This window comes from Oncorhynchus keta, chromosome 13, assembly GCF_023373465.1.
Source record: "Oncorhynchus keta strain PuntledgeMale-10-30-2019 chromosome 13, Oket_V2, whole genome shotgun sequence".
Taxonomy (NCBI): Eukaryota; Metazoa; Chordata; class Actinopteri; order Salmoniformes; family Salmonidae; genus Oncorhynchus; species Oncorhynchus keta.
Genome location: NC_068433.1, coordinates 2791469 through 2800817, shown reverse-complemented (window position 1 = coordinate 2800817; position 9349 = coordinate 2791469). Strand labels below are relative to the sequence as shown.

General features: G+C 46.9%; 1 non-coding gene across 1 annotated transcript; it reads right to left on the bottom strand.

Annotated features, from left to right (window-relative positions):
- Positions 1-6352: 6352 nt before the first annotated feature.
- On the bottom strand, positions 6353-6424 carry trnah-gug (transfer RNA histidin (anticodon GUG)). The gene has a single exon. It is a non-coding gene; the product is annotated as a tRNA-His (tRNA).
- Between the last annotated feature and the right edge of the window lie 2925 nt (positions 6425-9349).

Sequence of the window (9349 nt, the reverse complement as noted above, 5' to 3'; positions counted from 1 at the left end):
TAGATACCAGGGGTCTCCACTAACCATGCTAGATCAACACACCATCTTACCAGGGTCTCCACTAACCATGCTAGATCAACACACCATCTTACCAGGGGTCTCCACTAACCATGCTAGATCAACACACCATCTTACCAGGGGTCTCCACTAACCATGCTAGATCAACACACCATCTTACCAGGGGTCTCCACTAACCATGCTAGATCAACACACCATCTTACCAGGGTCTCCACTAACCATGCTAGATCAACACACCATCTTACCAGGGGTCTCCACTAACCATGCATGCTAGATCCACAACCACAACACACCATCTTACCAGGGGTCTCCACTAACCATGCTAGATCAACACACCATCTTACCAGGGGTCTCCACTAACCATGCTAGATCAACACACCATCTTACCAGGGGTCTCCACTAACCATGCTAGATCAACACACCATCTTACCAGGGGTCTCCACTAACCATGCTAGATCAACACACCATCTTACCAGGGGTCTCCACTAACCATGCTAGATCAACACACCATCTTACCAGGGGTCTCCACTAACCATGCTAGATCAACACACCATCTTACCAGGGGTCTCCACTAACCATGCTAGATCAACAACACACCATCTTACCAGGGGTCTCCACTAACCATGCTAGATCAACACACCATCTTACCAGGGGTCTCCACTAACCATGCTAGATCAACACACCATCTTACCAGGGGTCTCCACTAACCATGCTAGATCAACACACCATCTTACCAGGGGTCTCCACTAACCATGCTAGATCAACACACCATCTTACCAGGGGGGTCTCCACTAACCATGCTAGATCAACACACCATCTTACCAGGGGTCTCCACTAACCATGCTAGATCAACACACCATCTTACCAGGGGTCTCCACTAACCATGCTAGATCAACACACCATCTTACCAGGGGTCTCCACTAACCATGCTAGATCAACACACCATCTTACCAGGGGTCTCCACTAACCATGCTAGATCAACACACCATCTTACCAGGGGTCTCCACTAACCATGCTAGATCAACACAACACACCATCTTACCAGGGGTCTCCACTAACCATGCTAGATCAACACACCATCTTACCAGGGGTCTCCACTAACCATGCTAGATCAACACACCATCTTACCAGGGGTCTCCACTAACCATGCTAGATCAACACACCATCTTACCAGGGGTCTCCACTAACCATGCTAGATCAACACACCATCTTACCAGGGGTCTCCACTAACCATGCTAGATCAACACACCATCTTACCAGGGGTCTCCACTAACCATGCTAGATCAACACACCATCTTACCAGGGGTCTCCACTAACCATGCTAGATCAACACACCATCTTACCAGGGTCTCCACTAACCATGCTAGATCAACACACCATCTTACCAGGGGTCTCCACTAACCATGCTAGATCAACACACCATCTTACCAGGGGTCTCCACTAACCATGCTAGATCAACACACCATCTTACCAGGGGTCTCCACTAACCATGCTAGATCAACACACCATCTTACCAGGGGTCTCCACTAACCATGCTAGATCAACACACCATCTTACCAGGGGTCTCCACTAACCATGCTAGATCAACACACCATCTTACCTGGGGGTCTCCACTAACCATGCTAGATCAACACACCATCTTACCAGGGGTCTCCACTAACCATGCTAGATCAACACACCATCTTACCAGGGGTCTCCACTAACCATGCTAGATCAACACACCATCTTACCAGGGGTCTCCACTAACCATGCTAGATCAACACACCATCTTACCAGGGGTCTCCACTAACCATGCTAGATCAACACACCATCTTACCAGGGGTCTCCACTAACCATGCTAGATCAACACACCATCTTACCAGGGGTCTCCACTAACCATGCTAGATCAACACACCATCTTACCAGGGGTCTCCACTAACCATGCTAGATCAACACACCATCTTACCAGGGGTCTCCACTAACCATGCTAGATCAACACACCATCTTACCAGGGGTCTCCACTAACCATGCTAGATCAACACACCATCTTACCAGGGTCTCCACTAACCATGCTAGATCAACACACCATCTTACCAGGGGTCTCCACTAACCATGCTAGATCAACACACCATCTTACCAGGGTCTCCACTAACCATCTCCACTAACCATAACCATGCTAGATCAACACACCATCTTACCAGGGGTCTCCACTAACCATGCTAGATCAACACAACACACCATCTTACCAGGGTCTCCACTAACCATGCTAGATCAACACACCATCTTACCAGGGGTCTCCACTAACCATGCTAGATCAACACACCATCTTACCAGGGGTCTCCACTAACCATGCTAGATCAACACACCATCTTACCAGGGGTCTCCACTAACCATGCTAGATCAACACACCATCTTACCAGGGGTCTCCACTAACCATGCTAGATCAACACACCATCTTACCAGGGGTCTCCACTAACCATGCTAGATCAACACAACCACCATCTTAACCAGGGGTCTCCACTAACCACTAACCATGCTAGATCAACACACCATCTTACCAGGGTCTCCACTAACCATGCTAGATCAACACACCATCTTACCAGGGGTCTCCACTAACCATGCTAGATCAACACACCATCTTACCAGGGGTCTCCACTAACCATGCTAGATCAACACACCATCTTACCAGGGGTCTCCACTAACCATGCTAGATCAACACACCATCTTACCAGGGGTCTCCACTAACCATGCTAGATCAACACACCATCTTACCAGGGGTCTCCACTAACCATGCTAGATCAACACACCATCTTACCAGGGGTCTCCACTAACCATGCTAGATCAACACACCATCTTACCAGGGGTCTCCACTAACCATGCTAGATCAACACACCATCTTACCAGGGGTCTCCACTAACCATGCTAGATCAACACACCATCTTACCAGGGGTCTCCACTAACCATGCTAGATCAACACACCATCTTACCAGGGGTCTCCACTAACCATGCTAGATCAACACACCATCTTACCAGGGGTCTCCACTAACCATGCTAGATCAACACAACACACCATCTTACCATCTTGCCAGGGGTCTCCACTAACCATGCTAGATCAACACAACACCATCTTACCAGGGGTCTCCACTAACCATGCTAGATCAACACACCATCTTACCAGGGGTCTCCACTAACCATGCTAGATCAACACACCATCTTACCAGGGTCTCCACTAACCATGCTAGATCAACACACACACCATCTTACCAGGGGTCTCCACTAACCATGCTAGATCAACACACCATCTTACCAGGGGTCTCCACTAACCATGCTAGATCAACACACCATCTTACCAGGGGTCTCCACTAACCATGCTAGATCAACACACCATCTTACCAGGGGTCTCCACTAACCATGCTAGATCAACACACCATCTTACCAGGGGTCTCCACTAACCATGCTAGATCAACACACCATCTTACCAGGGGTCTCCACTAACCATGCTAGATCAACACACCATCTTACCAGGGGTCTCCACTAACCATGCTAGATCAACACACCATCTTACCAGGGGTCTCCACTAACCATGCTAGATCAACACACCATCTTACCAGGGTCTCCACTAACCATGCTAGATCAACACAACACACCATCTTACCAGGGGTCTCCACTAACCATGCTAGATCAACACACCATCTTACCAGGGGTCTCCACTAACCATGCTAGATCAACACACCATCTTACCAGGGGTCTCCACTAACCATGCTAGATCAACACACCATCTTACCAGGGGTCTCCACTAACCATGCTAGATCAACACACCATCTTACCAGGGGTCTCCACTAACCATGCTAGATCAACACACCATCTTACCTGGGGGTCTCCACTAACCATGCTAGATCAACACACCATCTTACCAGGGGTCTCCACTAACCATGCTAGATCAACACACCATCTTACCAGGGGTCTCCACTAACCATGCTAGATCAACACACCATCTTACCAGGGGTCTCCACTAACCATGCTAGATCAACACACCATCTTACCAGGGGTCTCCACTAACCATGCTAGATCAACACACCATCTTACCAGGGGTCTCCACTAACCATGCTAGATCAACACACCATCTTACCAGGGGTCTCCACTAACCATGCTAGATCAACACACCATCTTACCAGGGGTCTCCACTAACCATGCTAGATCAACACACCATCTTACCAGGGGTCTCCACTAACCATGCTAGATCAACACAACACACCATCTTACCAGGGGTCTCCACTAACCATGCTAGATCAACACAACACACCATCTTACCAGGGGTCTCCACTAACCATGCTAGATCAACACACCATCTTACCAGGGGTCTCCACTAACCATGCTAGATCAACACACCATCTTACCAGGGTCTCCACTAACCATGCTAGATCAACACACCATCTTACCAGGGGTCTCCACTAACCATGCTAGATCAACACACCATCTTACCAGGGGTCTCCACTAACCATGCTAGATCAACACACCATCTTACCAGGGGTCTCCACTAACCATGCTAGATCAACACACCATCTTACCAGGGGTCTCCACTAACCATGCTAGATCAACACACCATCTTACCAGGGGTCTCCACTAACCATGCTAGATCAACACACCATCTTACCAGGGTCTCCACTAACCATGCTAGATCAACACACCATCTTACCAGGGGTCTCCACTAACCATGCTAGATCAACACACCATCTTACCAGGGGTCTCCACTAACCATGCTAGATCAACACACCATCTTACCAGGGGTCTCCACTAACCATGCTAGATCAACACACCATCTTACCAGGGGTCTCCACTAACCATGCTAGATCAACACAACACACCATCTTACCAGGGGTCTCCACTAACCATGCTAGATCAACACAACACACCATCTTACCAGGGGTCTCCACTAACCATGCTAGATCAACACAACACACCATCTTACCAGGGGTCTCCACTAACCATGCTAGATCAACACAACACACCATCTTACCAGGGGTCTCCACTAACCATGCTAGATCAACACACCATCTTACCAGGGGTCTCCACTAACCATGCTAGATCAACACACCATCTTACCAGGGGTCTCCACTAACCATGCTAGATCAACACACCATCTTACCAGGGGTCTCCACTAACCATGCTAGATCAACACACCATCTTACCAGGGTCTCCACTAACCATGCTAGATCAACACACCATCTTACCAGGGGTCTCCACTAACCATGCTAGATCAACACACCATCTTACCAGGGGTCTCCACTAACCATGCTAGATCAACACACCATCTTACCAGGGGTCTCCACTAACCATGCTAGATCAACACTAACCACACCATCTTACCAGGGGTCTCCACTAACCATGCTAGATCAACACACACACCATCTTACCAGGGTCTCCACTAACCATGCTAGATCAACACACCATCTTACCAGGGGTCTCCACTAACCATGCTAGATCAACACACCATCTTACCAGGGGTCTCCACTAACCATGCTAGATCAACAACACACCATCTTACCAGGGGTCTCCACTAACCATGCTAGATCAACACACCATCTTACCAGGGGTCTCCACTAACCATGCTAGATCAACACACCATCTTACCAGGGGTCTCCACTAACCATGCTAGATCAACACACCATCTTACCGGGGGTCTCCACTAACCATGCTAGATCAACACACCATCTTACCAGGGGTCTCCACTAACCATGCTAGATCAACACACCATCTTACCAGGGGTCTCCACTAACCATGCTAGATCAACACAACATCTTACCAGGGGTCTCCACTAACCATGCTAGATCAACACACCATCTTACCAGGGGTCTCCACTAACCATGCTAGATCAACACAACATCTTACCAGGGGGTCTCCACTAACCATGCTAGATCAACACACCATCTTACCAGGGGTCTCCACTAACCATGCTAGATCAACACACCATCTTACCAGGGGTCTCCACTAACCATGCTAGATCAACACAACACACGAGACAACAGAGGCTGTTTTGCTGTAGCTGTAGCTGTAGCACTGCTCACCAAACTGACTCAGGTCATGTACAGCAGAGGTGCATACATGTACCACGCTGCTGGAGATTGAGACAGGAGGAGTCAGGAGACACTGTGGCCCCATCCGATGACTCCCCCGGACAGGGCCAAACAGGAAGGACTGTTGAGCTGAGGTCTATAAATGTGGCAGTCTGTTTTGAGATGATTTATGTTCGTGGGTGCTGCCTTTTCTTAGGTGACATTTACAATTATTTCTGAAATATCATTAGCTACTCTATTCATTCAAAACAACCCATATGCCGTGACATTGTGTATTTCAATGCCGTGACCCGGATTCGAACCGGGGTTGCTGCGGCCACAACGCAGAGTACTAACCACTATACGATCACGGCGAGCTACCAGGGCTGACGGGAGCAAAGGGAGAGAAGGGGATTTTCATTCATGGTGACGTGTGTTATGGGTGTAAAATGGCACAGTGACGCCATCTGTTGGTAAATGTTCGCTACTGCAACTCTTGTGTTTTACCGGGGTGCTTGAGATACCTCTGTCTCTCGTCATTTAACATTCAAAAAAACGTGCGCACTCGTCGCAATATGCAAAAGAAGTATCCGATGACAGCAGGTGCAGTGTTGCCAACTGAGAGACGTTGTTTCTATATTTAGCGAGTATTTCAGAACCCACTAGCAACACATTTTCAAAGAAGCGATTAGCGACAAATCTAGCGACTTTTTCTGGTGTTATTGGAGACTCTGACGTGAAAGCACGTATCGTTCTTACTCTTCTCAACGAGCCAGCGGGTGCTGCCGTGGGCCTCACCCCCATCCCAAAACACTCACAGTCCTCGCGCAGCAGTCCCTTCCAGCTGCAGCCAGAACAGGAGATGTTCACCCCTCCACGTCCAGACTGCAAATGAATCGCGCATTTTTTTAATTTTTATTTTACCTTTATTTAACTAGGCAAGTCAGTTAAGAACAAATTCTTATTTTCAATGACGGCCTAGGAACAGTGGGTTAACTGCCTGTTCAGGGGCAGAACGACAGATTTGTACCTTGTCAGCTCTGGGGTTTGAACTTGCAACCTTCTGGTTACAAGTCCAATGCTCTAACCACAAGGCTACCCTGCAGCCAGCACGCAGCTGATCCCATCCTGGCTTACATAAAAATAAACTATTAACCTGAATTGGGTCCAGACTAGCCTTTTCGCATCTCTTGTCAAGTTAGTTAACTAGCTAGCTATGCTAACAGTCATGCAAAACCATTTGTGCCATAAACAAGAAACACAAACCTATAAATTACACACAACACACATCTATAGATTACACACAGACAACTATAGATCACACACACACACACACACAAACCTATAGATTACACACAAACACACCTATAGATTACACACACACCTATAGATTACACACACACATCTATAGATTACACACACACCTATAGATTACACACAAACACACCTATAGATTACACACACACCTATAGATTACACACACACCTATAGATTACACACACACATCTATAGATTACACACACACCTATAGATTACACACAAACACACCTATAGATTACACACACACATCTATAGATTACACACACACCTATAGATTACACACACACACACAGACCTATAGATTACACACAAACCTATAAATTACACACACACACCTATAGATTACACACATACCTATAGATTACACAGACCTATAGATTACACACACACACCTATAGATTACACACACCTATAGATTACACACACCTATAGATTACACACACACACACCTATAGATTACACACACCTATAGATTACACACACATCAATCAACCGGTCAGTGTGTGTGTTCCGGGTTTCAAGCTACGACCCCAAGGCTCTTGTGAGTGTAATGTTTACTGTTCATTTTTATTTAATTTTTGTTTATTATCTACCTCACTTGCTTTGGCAACGTTAACATATGTTTCTCATGACAATAAAGACCCTTGAATTGAATTGAATGGGGAGAGACAAAGAGAGAGAGGGGGGAGTGAGAGAGAGAGAGAGAGGGGGAGTGAGAGAGAGAGAGAGAGAGAGGGGGGGCAGGGATGGGGGGCAGAGAGAGGAGAGAGACAGAGAGAGAGGGGGGGAGTGAGAGAGAGAGAGAGAGAAAATCCATGTACACAAACAACAAGTGTGCGGTTAAAATTGGCAAAAAACACACACATTTCTTCACAGAGGGAAAGGGTTAGACAGGGATGCAGCTTAAGCCCCACCCTCTTCAACATATATATCAAGAACTGGCGCGGGCACTAGAAAAGTCTGCAGCACCCGGCCTCCCCTGCTAGAATCCGAAGTCAAATGTCTGCTGTTTGCTGATGGGATGCTTCTGTCACCAACCAAGGAGGGCCTACAGCAGCACCTAGATCTTATGACAGATTCTGTCAGACCTGGGCCTGACAGTAAATCTCAGTAAGACCAAAATAATGGTGTTCCAAAAAGGTCGAGTCACCAGGACCACAAATACAAATTCCAGACACTGTTGCCCTAGAGCACACAAAAACTATACATACCTTGGCCTAAACATCAGCGCCACAGGTAACTTCCACAAAGGTGTGAACGATCTGAGAGACAAGGCAAGAAGGGCATTCTATGCCATCAAAAGAAACATAAATTTCAACATACCAATTAGGATTTGGCTAAAAATACTTGAATCAGTCATAGAGCCCATTGCCCTTTATGGTTGTGAGGTCTGGGGTCCGCTCACCAACCAAGACTTCACAAAATGGGACAAACACCAAATTGAGACTCTGCACGCAGAATTCTGCAAAAATATCCTCCGTGTACAACGTAAAACACCAAATAATGCATGCAGAGCAGAATTAGGCCGATACCCACTAATTATCAAAATCCAGAAAAGAGCCATTAAATTCTACAACCACCTATGGGATGCGATTCACAAACCTTCCATAACAAAGCCATCACAAACAGAGAGATGAACCTGGAGAAGAGTCCCCTAAGCAAACTGGTCCTGGGGCTCTGTTCACAAACACAAACACACCCTACAGAGCCCCAGGACAACAGCACAATTAGACCCAACCAAATCATGAGAAAACAAAAAGATAATTACTTAACACATTGGAAAGAATTAACAAAAAAACAGAGCAAACTAGAATGCTATTTGGCCCTACACAGAGAGTACACAGCGGCAGAATACCTGACCACTGTGACTGACCCAAAATTAAGGAAAGCTTTGACTATGTACAGACTCAGTGAGCATAGCCTTGCTATTGAGAAAGGCCGCCGTAGGCAGACATGGCTCTCAAGAGAAGACAGGCTAT